Source organism: Pangasianodon hypophthalmus, chromosome 3 (genome assembly GCF_027358585.1).
Source record: "Pangasianodon hypophthalmus isolate fPanHyp1 chromosome 3, fPanHyp1.pri, whole genome shotgun sequence".
NCBI classification, from domain to species: domain Eukaryota; kingdom Metazoa; phylum Chordata; class Actinopteri; order Siluriformes; family Pangasiidae; genus Pangasianodon; species Pangasianodon hypophthalmus.
The window spans coordinates 11,578,508-11,605,074 of NC_069712.1; the positions used below are offsets into that span (position 1 = coordinate 11,578,508).

A 26,567-nucleotide genomic window follows, 5' to 3' on the forward strand; every position below is an offset into this window, starting at 1 on the left:
CCAAAGACATGCTGCTGGTGAATTAGTGTGAACTAGGTGTGAATGTGTGTTTGCATGGTGCCCTGCAAAGGTGCTATCCAGGGTGTATACCACCATAACCCTGACCAAGATAGCACTTAATGAAGATGAATGAGTGAATACTTGTCCATTGCATACAATGCTGATGCTATTTTCATATATTTATGCATATGGTCTTTTATTTCTAATGCATAGTTACTATAGTTACATTTGTATCAGTCATGTTGAAGTATGACTTTTTGTTGGTTGTTTTTTTGCAATTCATTTCTACTATTAGAATTTCTTAAAATAATAAGACTAAAGGAAGGTAAACAAGACATGCAACTGTTTATGAAAATAAAGACAGTCTTACCTTTTAAAAAAGTACTGACCATAATTGTCTCCTCTGTCTTCTGTAACTGCCTTCCCAGCTTCCAGGAAGTGGATAGATAATGTCTCTGTCTCAGCCAAGCTTTTACAAATGGTACAGTGTCAGATTTGTCCTTCGGAGGACAGTTTACTGGTAGTACTAGCAACCTGGTCGTCTCTTGCCGGGGGTCTGACAGGAACTCAACATCGGCCTATTTGTTTTCTGCTGGTCATGTTCGTGTCTGTTTTTTTTTTTTTTGGACATTTTCACTTGTGAATAGAGGTGTTAGGTGTTAGTATGATTAACAAGATGAAAAAATGGCTCTACTACTTCCACCGGCTGTCCAAACAGCTGAGTCACTGGCTGGCTTCAAATGAAGACTAAAGACCTATCTGTTCACCCAGCACTTAAATTATCACTTGTACGAACAAAAAAAAAAAATCCATTTCTTGTGTGTTTTCTTTCAGGTTGTAATAACCTCCTCCAATAGGGTTTTAGCTCGATGGTATTCTTAGTCCCTGCCCGAGGGAACTCCTTGCAGAAACACTCCAGCATTCTTCTTCATACGGCTCCTGTGTTTCCTTTTCATTCACTACACTCACAGTGCCAGTATTTTACAGTCTGTAACATACCTGTTTCATACTTCCACAGCTATGAAGGTAAGAAAAAGACTTATTTTATATATGACTCATATAAATACCTTATATAAATATAGGAATATTAGTTAGAGAAACCTGAGTGACAAGTTACTATCTATGTACTGATGAATGTAAACAATATTGAGAGATGCACTATTTCAAAACAGAAATAGCCCTTTAGGTCTGTGACTCACATCAGAATGGAAAAGTTATCAAATTATTTGCAATTAATTTTTTTCCCATTCTTTTTACCTTACATTAGGCTCATAATAGCATTTACACTGAGTCATAAACCGAGCCTACCCAACACTTCCATTATAGCTGTAGTAAACAGGCCCTAATTTTTTTTCCATTCTGAGTTCTAATACCACAGAAGATCTTGGAAGCAATCTGTCCATCATTTGGTGCCATTAATAATCAGGGTTTAAATGGCTCTTTCTTTTTTTTAAGTGCTTTTCACAACCCGTTTTGTGATGACCGTGCAAAAGTGCCATTTCCCTTCTTTTCACTTGGTCTGGACCTCACTGACAGTCTGATGCTCACTCCTACCTCGAGCACGATTCCCGCGTTATCTGATCACCTGACGTGCCTCCTCCTCTCGCGCCGTTTCCGCGCGCCCTCTGCCAGACGCGCAGTTCAGCGCGCGCACAGCAGCGCACACTTCCGCGCACTGCACAGCGGGAAGCGTGTCCAAGCGAGCACTCTGAGGGGTGCACAGAGAGAGAGAGAGAGAGGGGGAGAGAGACCCCCACAGCGCTCCGTTTCCTCCCGCCCGTGCGTGCATTCATTCACACAGTCTGAATAAGTGATGAGACTGAGAGAAACAGATGCCGACGCCGCCGCACTTCTCCTTCACATTCCGGGGGAAGCAGAGCTGAGAGCGCGCGCGGTGTTCTCCTGCGGTTCTCAGAGCGGGACTCAGGGCGCTCCTGCTACACGCCTCTGCTGAAGGTGCAGCGATGATTCCGGCTCCCAGCGCCGAGTGCATGCAAGGTAATGAGTGTGTGTGCGTGTGTGAGTCTCTGGAGGTGTTAGGAGGTGCGTTTGTGCGTTTCGCGTTTGTCTTTTTTTGTTTGTTTGTTTGTTTGTTTGTAACCTGTATGTAGTAAATCACACCTTCACATTACAGTGCATTATTAATAGGTGCAGCTTATTTTGTTTTTAGTGTTTTTTCTGGAGGGTATAACTGTCAGTGGTGTTTATATTGTCCGTCTTAAATGGCAACATGGTTTCACTCCGGATTAGAATTGACAAACGTGTAATAGAATTGGCAAACTTTCCCTGGGATTGCGCGGATAATCCAAAGGGATTTGTAGGCAATAAACCTGTGCTCGGGGCGCTATCGAAATTCTTTCAGTTAAAGTGCATTGCGTGGGATTTCCACTATCAGTGAGTCTGGTATTAATAGGTTTATGGGCGAGAGGCTGCAATACTTCCTATCAGGACTAAAACTGGGATTTAGGAGGTGGGGAAGTTCTGCTTCCATGGGTGTCAACAATGCACAGTGTACAGGGAACAGTACTGTTTAATTTTATGGTGCTTCTATTTATCTGTTATTGCTATTCCAACCTAATAGTAAGAAAATGGCATGTAATTAGACAGGCTTTTCAGTTTTCAGCATTCCTTATGTGTCTGTTTTGGCAACAAAAATGATATTCAGATCCTTTCCTGGCAACGATCCAAACCCTTAAACTAGCAAAATAAACATATAATTGCTTTAATGATCAGATATACTGTGTGTACACAGTTGCCTCTTTATGAAACAGTGCAAATCTGCATGACCTGCATTTGTGTCATTCTCTGATTTATACTTCAATCTTTAAAATACTGGAGCTCAGGTCTGCTTATCGTTCACAAAAACCAAACCTAGGTGCACTCCCCCTCAATTTAACCCCTGGTTATGATGTCAATTCCCCCCCCCCCCCCCCCCCCCCCCAATCTATAGTAGAATGTAAATAGACAGGTAGGCTATTGTAATTTTAGGGTTGTTATTTTGCTTTTTTTAAGCTGGCTTTTTTGTAGTGTTGTGTTTGCTAGGTAGGAATACACCCATGTCTTAGAACTGAATACTAATCATTGAATGTTTTCTTTAGTCCTTGTGCCTAAAAAGCACTAATCCTAGATTGGAGCACTTGGTCCCACATCCTGTTGATGCTACACTCTTGACTTTCCTTGGTTTCAAGTGCCTGTTAAGCTCTGTTAGAGGGGCATCCTGCCTGATTCTCCTTATTAGCAGTGCACGAGTTAATGAGCGTGTAATTGAAACAGCGCTGTGTGCTGTGGGTGATACGGAAGGATCCAGGCTTATGGTTCAGTGAGTCTAAGCTACTTAAGTGTTGAAGGTCCAGAGTCCAGTAAATCTGTGATTTCCCTGTTAAAACACATCTCAGTCTGGGCACTAACTCAATGGTTAAATCAGGTATGGCGGGAAACGAAATCAGCAAACAGTCCTGGACTCCACAGTTGGCCAATGTTGTCTTGAGGTCTCTAGCATTGTAGGTGAATAGATCCAGGCAGGCCAGATTACATGAGGCTCGAGGGATCCACACACCTGTGCTGACCCAGTCCTTTAGCGCTTGCCAATGCATTACTGTGACTAAAGCCAATCTGTCATCGCGTCAATATCCATTTGGAGCTCCTTTCAGTGAGGTCAGAGCTTTTTGTCCTAGCTAAGTAGATTAGCTTGCTGTAGGTGTAAATCAGCTAAAAGAATTTAACTTGGACAAAGAGTTCAAGATTAGCTATTTGAAAAAGAAGCAGTATATCCATCTCCTCAGTGTAGCTTGCCAATGCAGAGCTGCTGTAGTCGTGTAGGACCTGATGCCAGCTCGAGTTAAGCTGGCCACTTCAGAGCAGCTGATCTGTTCAGAGTTGAAACTTTTTTGCCATAGGCTTAGTGATTCACATTTAATTAGAAAGATGTGTGTAGGTGGTGTGTTTTTATTTTTTACTTACTCATTTTGCTGTGAATCAAAGAAAACATTAACGGCTGTTTTCCAAACAGGAGTATTTTGTGTTTATAGCATGTCATTTATTTTAATTAATTTGTTTTGCATGGTGATAGCACATATCGCTAACCACCTCATGTGTTCAGTGAAATGCTAAGACTTTACTACCAGGAGCAATAAAACTGGTTTTAATAAATCCTCTTGACTATAGCCATAACTCTGGTGGGGAGTTTGTTCATATACTCTTAAAAATAAAGGTGCCAGAAAAGGTTCTTTAGAGCGATTGGATGGAAGAATTATTTTTGGGTTCCTTAAAGAGCCCTTTGGTGCATGATTCTTTAACCACTTTTGGTGGTTTCACAATGAACTAAAGAATTATTTCCTGCCGTAAATGTTTAAATCATACAGAAGGTTCTTTATGGCAGGAAATTAATTTTCAGTTCTCTCAGTTGAGGCTTCAACAAAAATGGTTTTAACTAAAGCATCGTTTGAGATACAGCCCAGGTAGTGTATTCTCTTTTCCTTTATGGTTTGCTTATCATGGGGAATAAAGGACAAGAAGAACTGTTGTGATATAAAAGAAGTCTGAAATTCTCATCAATTCTATACATATGTGATATTTATTAATCATAAAGGTTAAAAAGGTCAGTTTTTTTTTAAAGAAAACCATGTATCACCATTGCATAGACCTAATTTGCTTCTTGTGCATAAACACACAAATATAAGTAATGAAGCATAAATTTGTAGCTGCCCTGTGTGTGCATGTCACTGCTCATTTAAATACACACACTCCTACAATTAACCATATGTTGTATATATAGACATAGTTTCAAATGATAGCTTAAAAAAAAAAAGAACTGTAATATTTTGTTTTGTTGTTATTAAGCTTTAGCACTTTATTCTGGTCAGCATCACAGTGGCTCCAGAGTCTAGCCCACACACACACACACACACACACACACACACACACACACACACATTCATACATTCACACGCTCATTTACATTTTGGGACAATTTAGCATAGCCAGTCCACCTACTGGAATGCTTTAGGAGGTGGTAGGAAACCAGAGAACCAGAAGAACCCACACAGGCACAAGGAGAACATTTTAAACTCCACGCAGACAGTAACCCGAGCTCAGGATCCAACCTGGAACCCTGGAGCTACCCTGCATCCCCGTACATTTGTGTAAGTGCCAACGAAAAAGGCACTAACAAAAGAAATTTATACTAAAGCATAGATTTTGATTTTGATTTTGAAGTGGTGAGGTATTAAGCAATGCTGTTTTTATTTTTTTGTGCATTTTTCATTTTAAATATTGAATATTAGCAAATGCATGTTGCGCGCTTGCTGAACGTTTATGAAATTGAGATTAATAAAGTTGAATTCATTTTTCTGGTAACTTTAACAAGAACATAGTCAATCTGTTACTGTATGGAAAACTAGCAATTGCTTGAAAGTCCTGTCTGTTGCACATTGTTATAGGGGAATTGGATAGGTCAAGCTAATTGTGACATCCAACACTGCATGCACAGTCTACTTGATGATGGTTGGAAAATATTCTCCTTATTCTCAGTATCTGTCAGAAATGTGCCTGTAGCCAAAACACTATGTTGGAAGAATTTGGACCTTGGTGTTTATTTGTGAGCCTTGTTTCCCTTTCCAACCTGGCTCACAAATGTGACTCATGACTGAAATATTAATTAAAAAATGTATTAGTACATGGGAGTGGTTAACTCAGTCTGGTCCCTAAAAAAAGCGGCACAACACACAACATCCTCCATCAAAGCAAAATCCTTTCCATGCCGACTCTGTTTGTTTGAGTGTAACCACAAATGTGTTTGTATTTTACACTAATTACATTTCATTGAAAAGTAGTAATATATTTCATAGATAATTCAAGTCCAGATCTATGATAAAACAAACAAGAGATCTTGCTTTTATTTTTAACTGCTACATGCTTTGGGTATGTATGAAAGCTGTGAGTAAATGTAAGCACGAATCTAAGCAAATGTCCCTTTCAATAAATTTTACCTTAATTTTGCACATATTTGTATAAACACACTATTAAATAAGTGGGATAAATGAGAGCCCAGGTCTTGATGTCTTGCAGTAAAAGAAGTACTGATTAATGTTTATTCTGGGCTGGTACTAGCCGACTACTTTATGTTAATTTGGTCATCTCTGTTTGTTTATTCTTTATTCGCAGTGAAAACACACATCACTGGTCGACCCATGCAGGGTTTAATTGATTCAGACAGAGAGACAGTGTAGCCTTGTGGAAGTAAATTATTTGGGTGAATAAAGAAGTGGAGTTTTCTAAGATCACAAGACTGGCTGCTGACTATGCTGTAGCAGAAACACACTCTTTTACTTTATTAACCTGTGATTAGGCTTGGGCTCAGGTAGTGGCTCGCATACTGCTGTGGAACCACTTTGATGAACTCCTCTGGTGTCCAGAGCTCAATTTTGATTAGACAGTTTTGGCCCAAAATTGAAATCCTGCACATGCATTAGATATGGTTGGGTGTGTTTTGGCCATTCTAAATGGTATGAAAACTCTTTTTGAACCACAAAACACTGTCTTTGGTGTAACTGTCTCATATGTGCCCAATTTCAAAAAATGATCAGGTCTCTGAGGGAGTTTATATGAACTCTAATGTCCTGTTTGCCCTCTATCCATTGCCAGTGGACTATTTGGTCCACATGGTGGCAGAATTTTGGCTTCAAACTGAAACTGATGATGTAATTATAGTTAATCAAACCCCAACAAAATGTTTCACTGGGTGTTCATTTTAGAAAATGATGCATGAAACAATTATAGAATTCGAGAGATTGTCTCTCAGGGAATACCTTAAATGTTTGATGTAAAACTCCAAAACAGAGGATTTCCCTTTCACAAGAGCTTCTAAGTAGAACCCCTTTAAAATCTAACTTCTAATGAAAAAAAAAAAACTCACTTAGAGTGTTTCTTCTAAATAGAGCTTGTTGTACTTGTGTAAGTTTAGTACAGTCTGAACTTTAAAGTAATTCAAGTCCACATTATGATTCTATGTGGAAGACATTTTTAAATGCATGGAAAGCTACAGTGTGTAATATTTTCTACATACCCAGGGTTCTTGACATGTCTGGAGAAGTATGGAATTTAAAGGCACCTATTTACAAAAATGGGAAAGTACAGGAATTCAGAATTTTTTGTGGAAAAAGGTGGAAGGGAACCACAGTTTATGGTTTACCACTTGTTTCCAAGGGCAGACAATGTGCTGTAATATAGGAATGAAACTACAAAGTAAATAATTTTGTGCATGTTAAAGCCATGAGAGAACATTTTTCTCTCCTTACAAACTTGCTCTGACATCAGCAGCTTGATGTCGTCATCATCACTGGGCTTAGAGAGACAGTGCTTTATGTGAAGGAAAACATTCCTTCATGGGTGTTTTGCACTGCAGAAGACAAAGATTTGTATTCATAGTGCATCATTACACAATCTTTTGTCAAGTAACTTGAATCAGCCTTCAATTAGAGAAAACATGGGGAAGCTATTATATTAATATTTTATGTTATTAAAGAAAGAAAAAAGAACATGGAGGAATTTTTAAACATGTAAATTTATTCTTTTTTTTAAGTGTGTGTTTTGGTGGGGTAGTAGACGATTTTCCCCTCAGGCTGTTGAGAAACTATCATGAAAGCTCTGACACGTTCAGCTCTAATGTGTGCCAGATTCAATCTCCGGCCCGTAATATCTACAGTTAATTAATATTCTCCTGCTGGTGATGAGAATTAGGGGTCGTCTGTAGCAAGTAGACCGATAAGAACTGAAACTCTGCATGAGCCAAAAATGAAAAGTATTCCTATGTAAATGCATTAATGTCACATTAGTACTGTAATTGTAATGTTCTAAAATGAGCATGAGTAAACTAGCTCATAAAACAGTGTATGGCCTGAAAAGATCATTTTGTTGAAAATGACAAAACTTTTGAGAGTTCGAGCAAATAAATGTTGTTTTATCCTCTGCCTTATCACTGCTTTTGGTAAATTAAGTCCAGGGTATTGGACTAATGCTTACTTGAAACAATGAATCTCATTAGGCAATAGACCTCAAACTGCACTGAATGTGCTGAGGGATCTTAAAGTCTGATAAGTCAGTGATGTGTCAGCTTGGTAGGTTGAGAGAGATGCTTATCTGAGGCAGATTTGACAGGTACTGTATGTGTAATGTGGATTCAGTGCTCTTTGACTACAATTTGCTGCCAGTTATGGTAAATCCTGCTGGAGAGCTGACGTTTGTTATAAGGACTTCCTTGTAAAAGGTACTGTGTTGAGTGCTACTATATGTGAACATCCTGTATAATCCCAGCTGTAGCAGAGCTTTGAGGGAAAATAATCTACTACACTGATTAATATTTATTTTAATATTTTGGATTTGGGATTTGGTCTGGATATTAACACATCATCTGTGTTAGTAAAGTATATATGCACATATATGGAAAGGACATATAGACATACAGAACCGAGTCTCTGGTTAAGAGTCATGCTGTGTATCTAATCTTTGATTAAAGTGGTCATGTGTCATAGGCGTTTACACCAGCTGAAGTAATTTTTCCTCACAGTGAGTGACTCAGACTACCTGAGGCTACAATTATCACGTTGCCCTCATTTGATCTTTGCACTTTAACTTCAGATCTGCAGAAGAGTGAGACTGGCAAATAACTGGTCATGTGCAGCATGAGGGGTGTAGTCCTTTACGTTATACTATACCTAGGGCTGCCTGGTGTATATATGCTAGAAGGGCTAATCCTTCTCTCTGTTTCAAGGGAAAAAACATAACCAAGAACAATAGCACCACCAACGATCCTAAGTAAAAATACACAGAATGGAATGAAACAGAAGCCGGGGCTGATTTTTTTTTTTTTTTTTTTTTTTTTTTTTTTCTTAGCCCAGACTGAATATTTACACAGTGGTCATTGACAAGCAAATTGATGTGCATTGGGGGTAATATGTTTAAGCCTGTTTCACTGACAAATCCATAACATGCCATAAGCAGTGACTGAGAATATGCGAAATATCAGGTGTAATAATCAAGAATAAAGCAGATTTTTCTCAATCACTGATTTTTCACAGTGGCTTTGGAGGAGAAACTAGAAGTAAATAGACTAAGCACACATTGTCCAATCAGAGTACAAATTACACAAAGGGATGGCAGAACTGTAAATAGTGTGGTTTGACCGAAAGTGCTGACTAACAGCATGGACAGCTTATTCTGTTCACTCTGCTTACTATTCAGAAGAGACATGGCATGATTACAGAATTGAAACAATTGATTTTAAGAAAAAATAGCAATAATGAATAGTGTTGCCTACCTGTCTTTCAGTGAGTGTGTGCCTGTGTGTATGTGTGTATGTATGTTACAAGGCTCAACCCGAATGGTTTCATAGTAGTAATGGCAAGTTACTGATGGGTAGTAGAATCTTTTTTTGCCTTCTCATTCACTATCGTGACTAGCCATCACCGAATATACCTACATACACTGACCTTACATTCAAGGTATGTTCCCACCTCAGACCCAGTCTTCCCAGGATAGGCCCAGTATCCTCTGAAAATGAATGAATACTGTATACTTACATACAAAGTTAAGCAGATTTTTTTGTTCTCCAAAGACTGGCCTAGATTTGGAACTGTTCATGCCTGTAGAGATTTCTGATGAGCTCTTTCTATTAAATTAATTCAGATTTGGATTGATGGGATCAAACTGACCAAATTTCTGATTAGCCCTTTAAGGAGAGTAAGTAGATTAGCCCCAGTGCTTTGCCTCTATTCTGTCAATCTCACAAATCGCCCAGACGTAGACATCAGCGCCCTTAATAGCTTAGAGCTCTAACCGAGAACCCGTAGCTAATTCGGTAAGTCTCCTGAGATCTCATTTATTAGCATCGCCAGCGTTAGTGTTTTGAAGCTACTCCACCTCCCCCCAACTTCTTTAATGCTGTGAAGTGTATAAAGTTAGCATCCAGAGCCTCATTTTTTGTCACACAAGCCAATCTACTAGATCTAATAGACAAGTCACTGTAACTTACAGTGCAGGGGAAGACATTTTGCACATTCCTGCTCAACTACATTATTCAAGCATTGTCTCCCTAATCCTAGAGTAAAGTTGACCTTATGCGGTTAACTGTGTAGCAGATTAAAAAAAAAAAGTTCCTATTGATTTTCTCTCTGTGCAGTGCCTGCAGTAAACCTGTAGTACCCATCTTTGCCTTGGCAGAAGGAAGAAGACTCATTACAAAGCCATAAATTCTGATCAGGTTCAGTGTGTGCATGCAACAGGATGATGGGCTGTTCTGTTCAGTTTGCTGTCATTTTGCAATAATGGGATAGTTGAGGAGTTTGCGAGGAGCAGGGAGAAGAGTGGTGATGGTGTAGTGATGAGGAGCCTTCTGACACTTAATCTGAGAGATTTCAAAGCAGCTTTTTTTCTCCCCAATTACGGATTCTGAGGTAGCACATGCCATCATTTCAGAAAATTATGAAGCAAATTTATCATTCTGCTTAATGAATGGCAAGTTATTTATTCATGGGTTTTGTTTCCTTTAAGTTTCAGCCAAAGAGCCTATCAAGGATGATTGCTGTCTTATTTCACACTCTGTGTCTCCATGCAGGCCTTTCCGTGTGTGTCTCTTTTGTCTTTTATTCCTCTGGGGCAGAATTTTGGGTGTATGTATTCTTCTTTCTGTCATTCATTTTTTACCAGCTTTTCATCTGAAGGCTGTTGGTTGCTTTTTTTTTTTTTACCCCTGAAACATCACTGATGTCTAGTTTCATGTTTATGGTAATATGCCATATTCTGTTCTAAGGGCCTCAGAATAGATTTTTTTTGTGAAATAATTCATGAACTTATTTTAATTCAAATGTATTCTATTGCAATGAGACTATTCACAAACACTCTTTTTTTAAACTCCAAGGAGATATTAAGATAATGAGGGCAGTCATTTGTCTGGCACCTTGACGAGGTGATGAGGAAGTGGCCCTGGACTGCTTTTATGCGCACACATTGTGCATATCAAATGGTGTCATAGCAACTGGTGAAAGCCTTCATTAAATGCCGATCAAGCCTTTTGTATACTAATAAAGCAGCAAAAGCAAAAACCAACCTGTCTCAAATGCTGATTGGTAGCTTTCACTTCACAAGCTCAAAATTTGGAACAATTTATAAATTAGAGTCAAACCATGAGATTGAGATGACTGTTTTGTGAGAAGCTGATAGGACTGAGAAGATATTCTGAGGCACCCTATTGAGATTTGATACCAAATATAATCTAATGCATGAGTGCTGCAGAGCAGGTCTGTGTCTTTGTTTTCTGTTTTTATTATTTTAAAACTGAGATCACATTGAATAGGGACACTTTTTCCTAGTTACACAACAGAGCTCTATTCTGTCTTTCACAGTTTTTGTTCTCTTCACACATATTACAATGCTGAGCACGAGCATCATTGCCAAATCTGAGACACTCGCATGTACTATTCATCAGCTGAAAATCTGAAAACCATGGAGGAATGAGACATTCGACGTTTGCTAGATATACAGTTGTGATATCAGTGTTGTGCAGTAGTGTCAGTTGAAGTAGCTACAATATCCCAGGAGCTTCTCACCTTTAAGCTTTGCAACTAAGTAGCATGCAACTGTATTACACTGTATTATACTATAGTGTTGTTGAATTTTTGAATCTAATTAGTCAGAAGGTGTTGATTAATTTTCTATAACAGCAGCTCTGACAGTAGTTCCAGCTGCAAGGTTTACATTAATGAGCTCAAGGATGAATATGTCGTTCTTTCTATAATAACAACTTACACAGGGACTTAAATGGTAGATGCTTCACATATGAAGAAGTATATGCTTAAGGACACCTTTATTTAGCATGCCAGTGTCAGCACTTTGTAAGAGACAGAGGTAACGCTGTTCCTTTAAGCTTTCTGCAATTTATTTTTTGTCTTATTAACTTCAAAAGAGAGGGGAAATAGAGGCTGGTGAGGGAACGACTGTTCATAACTGCTATAACATAAGTGATAACAGGAACTGACTTGTTTACAGATGTTTCATAAATTAACATTTAACTTCAAATGAATAAAAAGTCATTCTATTAAAAAAATTAAAATGTTAGCATTGGCAAATTGATGTGGTATAAGGGCAATAAAACACCTCAGAACATGCTGTTATAAGAAAATACTAACACTATATTTTGTGTTAAGCCGCATCATTTTCCTATAACAACATAACTCATTATGCTTTGTTAGTTACGTCTCCGAATTATAAGACATTACAGTTCATTGTGTCAATGTACATAATACAATATACATTAATATACACATAAAAACAAACAACAACAATAAAAAAAAAAAACAAGACCAACCTGCACTAGAGTTTTTGTATTTTCTGAAATGAAAGTTACTGAATCAGTGCCGTTGCCTGTCCAGGTTGTTTTTACGTCAAGGATTCTCATCAGACTCAAACATGCCCTCTGAGAGATTTGCCTTCTTCTGTAATTTTATCATACCAGAGAGAGATGAGGAGACGTTGTGGGCGAACCTCTGTATTGTACAGCCACAGGAAGAGTTGGCATCTCTCTACGTTTTTCACTTGCGGACTGATTCTCAGTCGGCACGATGGAATTTTGACTTTCTTAAATGGAAGCAGCTTCATAGTGATGAACCAGAGTCAGTACTTTTTGGACAGCCAAGTTGTGGCAAAATATTTGTTGCTTGTGTATCTCCTATAATGTGAGCTTTATGAATGTCATAAAACAGTATTGATCTACATGCACGTAGTATTTTGCATTGCTTTATGCAAAATATGGTGTGTTTTTGAATAGTCAAGGTCATTGAGGAAGAGAGGATGTGAACCTCTAGGATAATGATCTCCTGAATAGAGGGTAATTGGAGTCATGCATTTCAATCGTTTTAGCAATTCAATGCTTTCTGATCCCTGGTGGATCTGACGTAGACTGCTCAAGCAAGGCAAGGAAAACATGTAAATGAAGTGAAATTGTTTTGTATAGAGAGACTGCTTGTGTAGCAAGTAGCCTTGGCCCCTCACAGCTTCAGGGTTCCTAGTTTGATTTTTGAGCTTGTGTTACTGTCTGTGTGGAGTTTCACATGTTCTCTGGTTTCCTCCCACCTCCAAAAACCTTAGGAGTAGGAGAATTGGCTATGCTAAATTGATGCTAGGTGGGAGTGAGAGTGTGAATGGTGCTCTGAGATGGACTGGTGTCCCAACCAGGGTGTATTCCTACCTCATGCTCAGAGTTTCCACAGTACACTCTGGATCAACTGTGAACCTGACCAGGATATATGTTCTGCAGCATACATTTTATTCAAAGACCCACTCCCTGTAGTGCTATATACTAGTATACATAGTGCTGTTTTCAAGCAAACTTTGGTTTGTTAAGAATTTGAAAATGTTTGGAAATGGCTGTTGGCTTGTTATATTATTACTGACAAGGAGACAGAACCTTCCTATCTGTTTAATTTGTGGTGACTTCAACTGCACTAGCAGAATTTTAAACAACACACACTTAAAATTCATTGCCCAGCAAATTAAACCATCAGCTCCCCAGTCGGAGTTAAATGCACAGAAATGACTCATTTAATGTCCGATTATCCTATAACGCCACATCATAAACAATGGCTTATGCTCATCACCAGATGTTGCTCTGTTTTGCGAGATAACAGGTTCAATCATAGGCGAAAGGTGGATTGCGACGCATGTGTACCCAGACGCAGACGGATTTGATTAAAACATGCAATTCTGGAAAAGTCCCACTCTCCGAATCATTATTTAAAAGCTCTCTCAATTCCAGAGATGCGTCTTCATTATGATAGCAGCTGCTTAGCACCGATAATGCTTGCTCATTTGCCGGCAAGTCCCTCAATTTTCCTGCAATGATAATGCATATCTTTCACAGAGGCGTGGAAGGCGGGTACACTATTCTCCGAATGCTCACAGGATTACAAAGGTTAATCACTAATTTGAGGCTTATTGTTGCTAAATAGTTAAGGACCCACACTGACTGCTCTTGCAGGATATAAGTGTATAACAGCCTGGCTGTGGATTGGATTTTTGTGCTAGTGTGCTGATTGGCAGGTGTTTGATGTCTGCAACTTTCCTCCTTTGCTCAGAATTGCTGAAAATGCACAAAACCCTCAAGAGTTGGTTTCACACTGAAGCAACATTTTTACAGCTAGTTTTTAAGTTTGCACACACCAGCCTTAATTTCCATCTAGCCTGATGCAGGTTAAATAAATAATGCTAGTGTGAATGAATTTTGTGACTGTGGAAAATATTTCAGATATGAACTATTGAAGTTAAGAAAATATTTACATCTTTCATAAATGTATATGAAAAGAAAGCTCAGTATCATAATTCAGACATGACCATTTTTTTCAGTGTACAACCAGAAAAGATTTTGTTTAATGCAATGCACCAAGCTTTAACCAGTAGGCCTAAACAGCCTACAAAATCAAACGATTCTTGCTTTTCTTAAGCTGCAGTTCATGTGGCAATCATTAAACGCAATGAAAAATGGCCTGTTTTATGCTGGGAGATGTCTTGGCACTAAAATCTTAGCACTTTGTTTCACAGGTTGTCACATTCTATGTTCCAATACATAGCAGAGCTCGTTATAATGGCAGTACAGCACTTTCACATCTGTCTCTATAATGTGTGACCAAGGAAAAGCATTGACATGTGCTGTCTGGGTGTTGATTAGTGTAATCTGATAGATTGCAGCCTGCTAATAGCAGCTAGAGCCATGTTTAGCAGTAACCCTTAGCTATAGTGTAGAGTGTAGAGAGCCTACAGCTGAACCGGAGCTCTTGGACTGTTTGATGAGGCTTGTTTTCATGGTATAAGAGCTGCTTGCCAGTTCTGTAGAGATGGAGGAAGAGTGGATGCAGATGTTTGCCAGCTGGTCTCATTCAGTGAGGTGGTTCTACTTCGAGAAGAAGCCTCACTGTGACATGTTCCCAGCAGTACTGCTTGCTTTTCAGGGGTGTTTGAATGCTGTACATGCTTCAAGTACTTCAAGTACTCATCTAACTGTATTTTCAGATAGTAACCATAATCGATATTTCAGATTTATTATTTTATGAACTCTGTGTATATGTATATTCTACTAAAGTTTCATCCATACTCTTCCAGTCCATACTCTTAAATATTTTAATTTATTTGACTGGCTTTCAGCTAGGGTTGCATGTTATGGATTAAAAAGAGCACAAATCCTTATTATTGCTGCACATCCATTGCAATTATAATAATGAAATATGTGAACCTGTGGTACATCATGGTTTAGATTAACCTGAAGTCATTTGACCAAAATTAATAGCATTTTTTGGAGCACACAAATAACATTATTTGTTAAAACACCCACAAAACTTGTCTGGAACCTCAGAGATCAGTGCAATTACCACTGAACATCATATATAAAAAATTATGTTTTGTCAATGTGCTCATTTGCTTATTACAGTATTTTGCAAGATATATATTACCAAAGCCAGTATTGCAATATTAATGACAAAACTATTAAATGATATATTTACAGTTAACATTTAGATTTATATTTTCAGCATTTAGATTAAAATTAAAATGTACACTGAAACTTAAAACTGTTATTTTATATGAATCAATGTCTAAATGTATCAGAATGGTCTCAAGTGTTCAGAAAATGTCAGAAAAGACATTAATTAATTAATTAATTAAAGACATAGAAAAGAGTATTAATTTTTTACATTTGGTGCGCCATATTGCACATATCGCTTCTCTTTAAACAGCAGGTAATATTTTTCTATTTCAGCATGCCATTAGAGGTCAAGTTGGCAAGACTCAGCATCTGCTCTTAAAAAAACATTCCACATAGAATGCCTTTATTAACCAGTAACCATCCATAGAACATCTGAGGAACCTCTTTTGTAAGTGTGTGTGATTCTAATGTGAAGTTATTTGAAACTTCAGAGGCTGCCTTGAGTTTTAATCAAGTTAAGCTTTGCAGTTGCGCAAACCTCACCTACATGTTTTCCATAATTGAGCAATATAGCTACTGCACTGAGACTGAAAAAGTGAAATAAGCTGCTTGTGTGGCTTCGATGATGTACAGGCTGGATGCTGCACTGCTTGACCTCATCTCACATTAGTACACTGTGACCCAGGACCACAGATGGCTCATTCTGTAGCTTACTGTAAGTCCTTCACACAGCTGTTCAGTTTCACTTCCAATCTCATGCTTTTCATTTCAGAACAGTTACTGGGAAAATATGAGGCTTGAATGCAATTTAATTCCAGTGTGCTTTGGTCTGCAGTCAGGAGACTAGGGATATCATGGAGATATCTGTTTGCTTCCCTTGGGGTTGATATTGGATCATTTTTGATAAACTAAGAAGAGCTACTTTAAAAAAACTTCTACTTCTTACTTTATTTATCAATCCGTGGTTTAAAGATTGTGTTTATAATCCATGTTTCACTGTGCATAAAACTGTTACATAAAAAAATGCAAGTGTTTATAATTCTTGTTGAACAAAAGAAACTCGTATTGACAAAGCAGATGAAGACATATGATCGGTCACTGATTTAAAAAAATAAATAAATCATGTCATTTGTCCTGTGGACACGAGATTGTGAGTTTGAATCCTAGCGACACTAGCCAGTCAGGAGCTCATGTATGTGGAAGAGGGTACATAGTGCTATCCTCTATGTGTTACACTGCTCTGTGACAAATGAGCAGCAGTTTGGAAAAATTCATAGGAGGCATGTGTTAGCCTTCACTCTACCTGTATGGTTAATGTCCTTTGATAGAGGAGAGCTGGCTGGTGGGTGGGTATTGGCAAGTGACCGAACTGAGGAGAAAATAAGGAAATAAGGGGTGGCATTAGATGTTATTTGCCATATATTTGCACACTTCTTTTATTTTATTTATATATATATATATATATATATATATATATATATATATATATATATTTTTTTTTTTATTTAGTGTCATTTTCTACTTTCTTCTTTTATTTTTGATTATCTTTTTTTCTTTCTCAATTTTTTACTTTGCAAAAGCACTGTGAGCTGCAATATATATGAAAGGTGCTATATACAATACATAAGGTTTGCAGTATACAACAGAAGTGAGTAAACCCCTGTGCAATATCACTTACATGTCAAATGATTCAAAATTGTATCACCTCTCAACAATTGCATTATTTCCAAGTTGACAAGTAGAGTATTTTCTCTTATGAACAATCAAAAACAAATACTTTAGAAAGACTAGATTGAAAATACAGGCCCCAAAGCAGAAACTCAATGCAGCAAAAGTGAATACACCTGTGATCACTGACACACAAGTTAGAAACCTGTGATCACTGAAACAAAATTGAGTACAGCTATGATTTGGAATTAGCCTAATTGCATGGACATGGTTATAAAATGAACTGTGAACACCAGAACATTGTCAATTTTGGATCTTTGGGCTGTGTCTATCAGCATGTCTGCATCATGGCTCCACATGAAAAAGAGTTGCCAGAGGAACTGAAAAATATGATTGTGAGACTTCACAAAGATGGAAAAGGATACAGGAAGATTGGTGACCAACTAAAAATCAGTCGAAACACAGTTGCAGCAGTAATCAGGAGGTATAGAAAGAGCCACAGAACCACTAATCAGAGCTGCAGTGGCCACCCTCCTAAAATGATGCCACGGACAGTGCGCTACTTGCACAATCTAGCTCTGAAAAACAGACAGGCAAGTACTTCAGACTTGGCACAGGGGTTATCAATGGAAATTGGAGTTTCTCTGACAGCTCAGACAGCGCGAAGGACATTGCATAACGTCAGCCTCTATGGATGGCGTCTAAGAAAAAAAACTTTGCTTGTTCTTCTGCACAAAACTGCAAGATTAAACTTTGCTAAAGAACATGAAAAGAAGCCTGATGCATATTGGGAGCACATTCTTTGGTCAGGTGGGACCAAAATAAATTTGTTAGCTCACTTGGGGTCCAGCATGTTTGGTGTGAACCTGGCCAGGACTACCACAGAGAATGTATAGTCCCGACAGTGAAGCACGGAGGTGGGAGTGTGATGATTGGGGAGAAGACATTTATAGATGGCACCATGAATGCCTGTGGATATACCAAAATACTGGCTGACAACACGACTCTCAGTCTCCAGAAGCTTGGCAGAAGAGGAATATTCCAGCATGATAACGATCCAAAGCACATTGCCAAAATCATGCAGGAGTTTCTAAAGAAGAAAAAAGTGACCTGGCTGAGTATGTCACCTTACTTGAAAGCAACAGAACACCTTTGGGGTATTTTAAAGAGAAAGGTAGAGCAACGCAACCCCTCCAGCAAAGAGAAGCCAAAAAAATTGTCTCTGAAGAATGGCAGAACATCTCTCCAGAAATTTGTACAGCACTGGTATCTCCATGCGGAGGAGGATAAAGTCTGTCATCAAAAATAAAGGTGGATGTACAGTGTATTGGAAAAAAAAAAAAAGATTCCTACTGCGAGGCCTGTATTTTTAATATAGTAAATCTAAACTGTTACTTTTTAATTTTACATAAGAGCAAATGCCCTACTGTTCAACTTAGAAGTAATGCAATTACAATTTTGAATCATTTGACATTTAAGTGATATTGCAAAGGGGTGTACTCACTTTGGTTGTGTACTGTATGTTTAATTTTTATTAGTAGTAGTATTAGTATTAATACTATTACTGGTACAATTACTACTAATGCTAATACTATTTAATGCTGTTATCTGTTCACAGATCTGTTAGTGGAACTATGCCAGTAGTGTGACTTTCACTTGTTCCTGTTCCCATTAATATGAAATGATTTTTCACTTTGTTGAAAAAAGGCATCAGTGTGCAGAAATCAATTCACTCTTACTATGAGAACACACTGAGCACTAGGCAAAGCTGAGGCAATCCCAGGCTCTGTGTGTTTGTGGTCAGAGCTGTAGACAGCTAGGCTGCTCCTGGCAGACCTGCATGAGTCATCTGAGCTACAGTGTTTTTCTGCCTCAAGCCTGCACATGACTAAGACTAATCTACTATCATTACCAAATTTATCAAGGATTGTCAAGAATTTAAAAATAAGTTTGCTGGAGTGTTTTGTATTCTTAAATGCAATTCTTGCTTCAGCAGCAGCCTACATCATCTCTGCTAGACAAGGGAGAAATAAATTATGTAGGTTGGAGTATGGGAAGTCATGATGAATAGTGGGGGAAATCTGTTTTCTTTTTTTATCAACACCTTTAACCTTGAATTTCTCACAACCTTTGATTTCAACACAATTGATTTTGGGTGTTTCAGAATTCTCTCTGGTGTGTATAGAATTTTTTGAAATGGAGAAAATAAAGGCTGCTGACATTTTGGATTCTTGATCCAAAAAAAAAAAAAAAACTGAAATGGGTAATGGACCTGGAACTCATAACTGTTGAGAGAGCAACATAAGAACTGTTCATTTGTATATAACTAACAACTTGTTATAGGAGTTGTTTTTGGTCTTACTATTTCTAGAGTCCTGCTTTGCCTTTAGCATTGCAGGGTGGGGGGTTGCAGTTAGTTAAATGAATCCAATTTACTAAGAAGCTGAGCTGAAGAGTAGATGGGGAAAAAATGAAATGTAAGTCATTGCATGTGATTCATTAGGTTGAGGTTGTGGTCTCTAAATACTGGTCTGTCTCAAAAGTACACCTGATTTTCACCTTAGACGGAATCACTCATCCACACCAACAAACAAGATTAGGGGAAAAGCTTGAATTTAATAGCTGTATAATGAAAAGGTCATGGCTATGAATAGCAGGGAAGGGGAGAGTAAGAGCATAAAAGGCTATTTTCCAGAAGATAAAAAGTAAATGGCATAAATGTCAGCATTTTAAAGTATGCAAATGAAATTGTTCTAGCATTTTGAGTTGTCCTTCGTACTTGACTATGTGCTATTAGGTTAAATATTTATATCTGTGATGGGAATAAATATTTGTGATGGGAATCATTTGATGTTATTTGTACTTCTTTTTTTAATAGCTAAATTAAAAAGTAATTAAAATGCAAAGCAATAAAATGCAAAGCGATCTAAGACATTATTTTGATAATTAATGAAGGTAGTTTAGAAAACACAGACACACACATTAAACAGTGAATTAAACTATCAAGGTAATTGAAATATGTGTACTCGTATTATTAGTGTTAGCTCCCTTATTGCATTTAAATGTCACTACAGATCACTCTTGTGCTTTCATTTTACACTCTTTCTCTTGGACGGCTTAGTTAAATTGCCTGTTTTAGACCGATCAGTTTTAGTTGAGAATAGTCAGAATTTTACCAAAAATAAATATTTAAACAATGAAAAAGTTGAGTTTCTTGAGTTACTTTGTTGTTGCCCCTGATTTTTGGATGCGTTCTGATACAGCTTGAAATTTCTTGTTCTCTTAATTATTGCAGGCTGCCCAAATCCTGAGGCAGCCAAACTGTCCCACTGAATTATACCCCCTCCACCATGCTTCACAGCTGAGAGGTTTGATACAGGTAGACTAGATGATAGTGTGTTTTCTCCAAACATTGGTTCAAGTATTGTTTCACAGAGTTGCATAAGTAATGCATTGTAAAACTTGCAATTGACAACATTCTTATAGTGAACTCACGAGTATAGACAGAGCTTTAGCTGTCTCTTTAGGGTTCTTTGTATCATCTGCCCTTGTGCTAATAATTGTACAACACCCCCTCCTACGGACACAAGCCAGGGTGGGGAATTTTTTCCATTTTTAAACCGTCTATCTGGCTATGAATGAAGGAAATGCGGGTCTTAAGAAAGCCTTCCTGTAGGATTTTTACAGAATATTTTTCCCTTTCCAGTCTCAACAACATCAGCAACTTTTTTATGAGGTCCCGTGGACTTTTTTAGGCTCTGTCACAGTTAAGAGAATATTTTATATGGTAGGCATGCCAGCATCTGATCTGAACTGAGCACAGCTCCCTACTCTTATTTATCCTGGGCTTAATCCTGGAGTTTCATAATGAACCTTAAACTAGTTGTTTAAAAGTGCTGCATTTTGTGAATGAGTGCAAAAGAAAAATAAGCTGACATAAAGAGCATATTTCTAGGCTCATATATATTTTAAAGCTGCAGTGCATAGGATTTTTTTCTTCCTCTAGAGAGCTCGGAGGAAACCCATGTTGACATGAGAGAACATGCAAAACTCCGTACAGATGGTAACCCGAGCTCAGGATCGAGCTGGTGACCCTGGAGTCTTGAGGCCAGGCTGTGCTATCCATATGAAGATGGGAAATAAAAATGTCACATATTAATTATACTTGTGCAATAAAGCAGTGTATATATTGACCTAGTTTGTTTATGACATTATCTTTATATTATATTGAAACCTTTCTGTGCTTATACAAGAGCTTAGTCTCTTTCATGTCATTTTGGTGTGAGGACCAAAATTCAGTTGTTTGTATACAGGTGGAGTGTTCACATCTGTCAAAAAAGTTAATTTTTCTTTTTACTTAAAACATTCAAGGTAAATGAAGCACCTTGATAGGATAGCATGATGGCACCCTTAAACTCCGGAGCACCTTATTACCAAGAAAATACGACAGATAAAATTTCAAAAACAATGCAGAAATCCAAATAATTCAGAACGGTTCACCATATATTTTTCCCAAACATATATGGAATATCACTGGAACAAGATCTATGGATTATAGTATAAGTATTAATTTGAAAGTCCTGTTCTAGCATGTTGGTGATACTGGTATATGCATGTATAACAGTACACTATGCTCTAGATGCCTGATTCAAATCCTCCACTCCCCACATTTGTCTTCTCTCTGACAATCACACAAGGATGTCTGGCCTCTTAAAGTAATTGCCACAGCTAATTTACCAAAGTAGAGTTACTAAGATTGCAGTATTTGGATTTAAATTAATTTTAAAGTCTAAATTATACAATCAAGCGAAATGAGTAATTAATTGTGTCAGCCTTTTTGTCTCTTTCTATCTCTCTCTCTCTCTCTCTCTCTCTCTCACACACACACACACACACACACACACACACACACCAACTGTCCAGAGTTGGGATCCCATTATCGTTGAGGCTTTTACAAACGGCATAGTTAATTAAAAGTTGAACTGAATTGGCTTCTTACATTGGAGCCAATTAACTGTCCAGAAGCAGATCCTATTTCATGGATCTCTGAGGAAACATCTTCACTCTCACCTTTCAGTCCAAGAGGTAGAAGGAGAGACGAGTGGAAGTGCATGTGGAGGACCTTTAGAAAGCCTGGAATGAAGAATTTTGCTTGCAAAAATATAATATAGGCACAATAATTTGAAATGTAATCTTCCTCTGTGGCTCATCTCTCCTCTCAGAGGTGCAAACATTCTGGCCTGCACGGCTACCACTAATTGTGGCTGATGCAGGAGCTGTAATGAAATAATGCCTTAACCAAGAAACAAGATTGGGCCATTCTCGTATGGGAAGATAAGAAAAAGAAAAGAACAAATTAAGGGAAACAATTTGTTTCAAAAGAAGTTTGAACTCTACTGATTTAACAGTTTGAGAATGGTTTAAGTTAAAAGTGGTATTTGTTTAGCTACATTATGCTGTCTGATGCATTATGCACTAGGAAAGCTTAATTATATGTGTATCATCACTGAGGAAACAGGAAGGACAGAGCAGGGAAAGATGCAAAATAATGATATGGTTGTTAGGAAAAGAAGTGGGCAGGAGAGAGAGGGTGCAGAGAATAAAAGCAGGGGCGGGTATATACAGTATAAATAGCAATAATGTCTAGTTTTCACAATGTAAAGTGACATTATCTGTCAGCATAAACGAGATTAAGCTCACCATTTAAAACTAATATCTCCGGGTTCTAAAACAACTACAGAAACAGTACAGGAACCAGAATTTATCATAGGGAATAGACAAATTTCTATTTTTATAATATCTCTTCTGCCCCTTACCATTGATCTTGATGTGTTCGGAGCACAAGGTACTGGTTGTGGTGTTTGATTTATGTATCTTTTGTTTGAGGTTCAGCGGTCAAGATTGAACCCAAGACTAAGAGGATCGATTGCTGGACTGACAGGAAATGATTGGTAAAGCCCTCACAGATCAATACGGTGTCTCAGGTTTCCGCTCCGTCTCCTCGTCCTCCTCCTGCAGCTTTGTCGAACACATTTTCAGATCGAGAGTTGAAATCAAATACAGCTTCTTTTTACTCAAAGCATTCTTAACACAGCTGCAATGTTTAGAGCTGCATGTTAAAACCTAACATGTCCCAAAGTGACCCCTAGACACTGGAATTAAAGAATAGGCTAAACAGAAGCTTGCATATATCTTTGTTTTTAGATTGCCTGTCATTCAAACAATGCAGGCTCCTTTGCTTCTCTAATTAGCTATTCGACTGCAGCGTGTGTTCATCATAAAGTGTCCAGAGGAGAACAATGGGTAATAAAATGTGTTATACTGGGAAGGCAACCTCTATTGCTCTTATCTCCCATAAAAACTTCAGTCACTTTTACAGGGCCATGAATGTGGTTTGCACTGCTGGAAGGGGTAAAGATGGCATGACTTATTCATGCAGATACTGAAACGAGTGTGATATATGAAAGGAACAGGGAGCTAAGCTCTTGTTGTGTCTAGAAGATTTGATTTTAAAACCTGTGATAGGATTTACAATTCTTGCACTGTGATGCTTGGATTAAGTTTTTTTTTTTTTTTCTGGAGTCAAAATGAGACTGAATTAATTTAATTCACAGATCATTGTCATCAGAGGACAATTTTATACTGTATATTGTTGCTGTATTATTAATTTAATAGAATCCTAAAATTGATTTACCACATACATCTTGGAACAAGCAGAAAAAAGCAATGAACCATCAAATGGCATTAACAAAATATCATCCCCCAAATCAAATATTGTATAGATTGTGGATGATGTCTAGAACTGTGCAGCACATTTTGAAGTACTCATGTATGCTCAATCAAGCTGTTTCATTGAATTGAATAGCTGCATTTGTCAGTTTGAATTGCTGAAATGAAACATACACTCACTGGCCACTTTATTAGGAACTTTCATGCAATTTCCAGTCAGCCAATCATGTGGCAGCAGCACAGTGCATAGCCTCATGCAGATACAGCTTCAGGTAATGTTCACATCAGACATGAGAATGGGAGTAAATGTGATCTCAGTGACCTCGACCATGACATGGTTGTTAGTGTCAGATGGCCTGGTTTGAATATTTTAGAAACTATTGATCTCCTGGGATTTTCTCACACAACAGTTTACACAGAATGGTGTGAAACACACACAATGAGTGCCAGTTCCATCCAGTTCTGCTGATGCTAACAATCACCTAGTTGAAGAGAGAGGTCAGAGGAAAATTTTCAGACTGGTACAGACTGACAGGAAAGCTACAGTAACTCAAGAAAACAATCTTTACAACCATGGTGAGCAGAAAAGCATCTCAGAATGCACAGCACATCGAGGCTTGAGGCAAATGGTTTAAAACAGCAGATCACATCAGGTTTCCTCTCCTTTTAGCCTTCTGAGAACAGTAATCTGAGTCTACAGTGAGCACAGGCTCACCCAAAACTGGACAGTTGAAGACTGGAAAAAATAAATGAAGAAGAATCCCATCTTCTTTTGCAACAGGCAGATGGTAGGGTTTGGTCAACAACAGGGATCCAGCCTGAATTGTGCCGACAGTTCAGACTGGTGGGGGTGATGTAATAGTGTGGGGAATGTTTTCTTGAAGCACATTTTGTCACTTAATACCAGCTTGTTTGTTTGAATGCCAGAGCCTATCTGAGTATTGTTGCTGACCATGTGCACCCCTTTCTGGCAACAGTTTACCCATCTTATATAAGAGCTACTTCTAGCATGATAAGTCATCTCTAACTGGTTCCATGAACATGACCGTGAGTTCAGTGTTTTTCAGTCGATTCCCCAGTCACCATATCTGAATCCAGTAGAACACCTTTGGGATGTGGTAGAATGGAAGAGTCACAGCATGAGTCTGCAGCTAACAAATCTGCAGCAATTTTGTGATGATCATGTCAACATGGTTCAGAATCTCAAAGGAATGTTTTCAAAATTGTGTGAAATCCATGCAACAAAGAATTGAGGCTGTTCTGAGAGCAGCCTAGAGGTCCTACCCAGTATTAGTATGATGTTCCTAATAAAGTGGTTGGTGAATGTATATGACAAACTTTTCAGCTAATTTTAGCAACCGAGGATAATTAGCCTGAGACTGAGAATCCTCGTTATTTTCTGTCTGATAACACTGATGTAAGCAGAGCACACAATTCCCAGCCTAGACGACATTAAGCTTTTACATAGAATACTGGATGTACTAAACTGGGCATTGAGCCGGTTTACCTGCAGGCGGCAAGATCTGGAGTGTAAAAGCTGCTGTCTTGAGTGACTTTGGCATCACTGTGCCGTTCCAGACATTTATGTAAATGTGCAACAGCAGCAACATGCACTAACAGACTGTTAAGCAGACGCAACCAGTCATTCTCCACTCTCTCTCTCTCTTTGACGCTCTCTCTTGGACTCCCCATCCACCCCCTCTCTCTTTTCTCTCTCTCTCAGGCTCTGACTCTTCTTTCTGTCTCTCCTTTGCATCCCTCTCTCTGTCTCTCTTCCTTCATTCTTCCACTCTTTCACAACTCCAGCCAGGATGGAGAACTAGAACGTTGTAGATCGTCATTATAGATAAATGCCGTGGGTGTGATCTGCTTCTCTCTCAGGAGTGAGATTACAGGCCTGGTGCAGGAAGTTTAGCTCTGATTTCTCTCTCTGCTTGGCGTGTGATGCTTCAAAGTAAACAGCTTTGGATATCACACAGGTGCTGCTGGCATCTGACCTCTCACTGGATATTTCTGTCCTACACAGACACAGATGCACATGGCATGCTTTATAAGATTACAGCTCACTGCAGTTGAAGCAGATGTGTTAATAACAACAGACAGGTTCAGTGAGATTAAAATCATCTTATTTTACCTTTTAATTAAATCCTTGTATCAGCTGTGAGAGGAAACTATTTGCACTCAGGTGAAAACTGAACTGTATACTGTGAGGTCTAACACCTGTTAACAAACTTGGCACTGCTCAGCAACAAATCTGAACCCAGGGCTATTCTTATCTTGGCAGAATCCTCGTGTCACTTTCCCATCACACAACTCTCTGAAGGTAGGAGTCTCAAAGTTCTATCAGGTGGTATATTTAGTGCAATACTACTCGAAATCCAAAAGAACAATTTTCCCATTCGATGCTAACGTGCAAGTAAGCACAAGAACAGCAATTTAAAAAAAAGAAAAAAAAAGACAGAACTCATGCTCTCCTAAACATGACACTTTACTCTTTAGTTAACATACAGATGAGCAACCTTTCACTTAAAGGCTGCCCACATACCCAAACCCAGCCTATTTGCCAATACTCTAATGAAAATACAGCAGTGCAAAAAACTGTGACTAAATATTAAATGTCTTTATACACTATACACAATGGCACTAGATGGGGCATTCAGCTCCATTATGTTATAGCCTATATAGGCACAAACCTGGTGAATAGGAA

At 38.3% G+C, this 26,567-nt stretch overlaps 1 protein-coding gene across 1 annotated transcript in view; it reads left to right on the forward strand.

The window, feature by feature from the left end:
- Window positions 1-775: 775 nt before the first annotated feature.
- Window positions 776-26,567, forward strand: part of hs3st1l1 (heparan sulfate (glucosamine) 3-O-sulfotransferase 1-like1) — a 40,458-nt gene continuing 14,666 nt past the window's right edge. Inside the window, exon 1 of the mRNA XM_053232923.1 lies at window positions 776-1,998. The gene's annotated coding sequence lies outside the window, so the exon portion shown is untranslated. The remainder of the gene's footprint in view (window positions 1,999-26,567) is intronic.